The 2,030-nt window shown below is 48.8% G+C and overlaps 1 protein-coding gene and 1 pseudogene across 2 annotated transcripts in view; both read right to left on the bottom strand.

The window, feature by feature from the left end:
* The window catches only part of LOC101585227, a 1,754-nt pseudogene extending 1,091 nt beyond the window's left edge, over positions 1-663 (bottom strand).
* Positions 1-2,030, bottom strand: part of Ano6 (anoctamin 6) — a 169,584-nt gene that overhangs the window by 134,197 nt on the left and 33,357 nt on the right. The window lies entirely within an intron of this gene.

Raw genomic sequence — 2,030 nt, 5'->3', positions numbered from 1 at the left:
AGACTCCGTGGCGCCTGACCAGCGCGGCACAGGAGTCGGGGTACTCATTCATTGCCCGAGCCATGCGTTCTTTGAGGTCCTTCTCCTCGGGAGTGTTCTCAACGATGGGTACCACTAGCATATCAGTGTATCTACAATACCCTCCTGAGGTACATTTCCTTATTCCTTTTATCATCTCTTGATGTGTAATTTTAAACTCTCGTCCTGGAAACAGAAGGGTGGCCATGACAGCAGCTTTAGAGTGCGTATGAATCGCCGCACCTGCTCCTCTCATTGTATAAGCATTCATAAAAAGAGGAGTACACTGGCTTTTCTTTAGCTTCTTAGATTCTGGAGGCCCACTTATATCCTGTTCATTTATATCACAAACAAACATATCTTCCGGCTGAATTCGTTCCCTTTGCACTCCTGAAGGGGCAATGTAGATTTCATTGCCGCGCTCCAAGCTAATCCCTCCTCCAGTCCCAGTGACCCAGCCCAAATGGTAGAACTGTCTACAAAGCTCTGGAATCAGGTATCTTGGATGGTCCTTGTCCTGCGCTTCGCACCGCTGCGAGCAACAGTTTCCCTCTGGAGCACGGCAGTCAGACATGGCCCAGACGACAACGGCCTAGTGCCTCCTGCTCCGCACAGCTCAGCGTCTGTCACCTTACAAGGCCTCACGCGTACTCACTACATTGTGTATTTAAGGTAGTTTTATCACCTAATCACTATGTTAGCCATTATGAAATTAAAACAGCAGAGGTCTACACCAGCAGTCCTTCTTTCAATAAAGTCTATTTAAAAGCTGTTCCACTGGCCAGGTGTGGCAGTACATGCTGCAATCCCAGTACTCAGGAGGCTGAGGCAGGAGGATTACCCTAAATCTGAGGCCAGCCTGGGCTACATTGTGAGTTCAAGGCCAGCCTCGACCTAATCTAAAAAATAAACAAAAACTAAAACCAGTTTACTCTTTGGTCCAGGCCCAACACTGCCGTGTAAATTTCTTAAAAAATAAAACCCAAAATTACCCCAAGGGTGTAAATGAAAAAGATTTGCCAGAATCCATAGAACCTTGCCAAAAACTAAGAAATCCAAATAAAAGCAGCAGTTGGCAGCCAAAACAATGACTAGACCAAGGACAAAGCTGCAACAGTGCCATTTGCTGACTGCTGCTAAGCACTAGTCAATACACACATATCCAAGGCTAAAAAAGCGCAACCACTGCAGATCACACAATCAGGAGGCAAAAACTAAAAAGGAACTCCTTCAGGAGAGAACAAAGGCTAGCTACACACAATCTGTAGCAGCTAATAGGGTGCCTACTAGGTAGATTAAGAGGCAGTCTTGATCCTACTTGGGTATCTACTCAGCTGGCTTCCTAAGATTTTTTCTTTTTTTCCCATTTATGTATTTAGTACAGGATCTCACTAGGCAGCTCGGACTCGTAGTGATCCTCCTGTCTCAGCCTCCCCAGCACTGGGAGTGCAAGTGTGCACCACCATGCCCAGTCTCAGTGGCCAGCATGGTGAGCCTGGGTTCCAGGCACACACGGCATGTGGTATCAGGGACTGAACCCAGGTCCCCGGGCTTGCCAGGCAGGCACTTAGGCCGCCCGACTATCTCCCCAGCCCCAAAAGACTGTTTGGATGATGAACAGATACTGTGTTTTAAATACAAAAGAGGCTACTTTTGCTTCCCAGTGGGCCTTAGTCCACAAGGCCGAAACTTTACACACCAGAACAAGGCTCCGCCAGAATGCGCAGGAAACACAGACCTGGAGCAACTGTCAAAGGCAGGCCTCAGAGACGCACACGGCAAACTGGAACCAGCACCGGCCACAGACACCTCCGTCTGCTTCGGACCTCCAGCAGCTCTTCCCAGCTGGAAACCCTCCTTTCTCCATCCCATCCTGCTGAAGTCAAGCTAAATATATACTGTCAGAAAGTGAGTCATTGACGAGGTGAAACAGGCCACAGAGGTGTCTAGCGGCAGCTCCTGGGAGGACAGCGGGTAGGTAACAATCACTAGTGTTTCCCGGCAGCAGCTGG

This window comes from Octodon degus, unplaced genomic scaffold, assembly GCF_000260255.1.
Source record: "Octodon degus isolate 3935 unplaced genomic scaffold, OctDeg1.0 scaffold00100, whole genome shotgun sequence".
NCBI classification, from domain to species: Eukaryota; Metazoa; Chordata; class Mammalia; order Rodentia; family Octodontidae; genus Octodon; species Octodon degus.
This window is presented reverse-complemented; position numbering and strand designations above follow the sequence as displayed.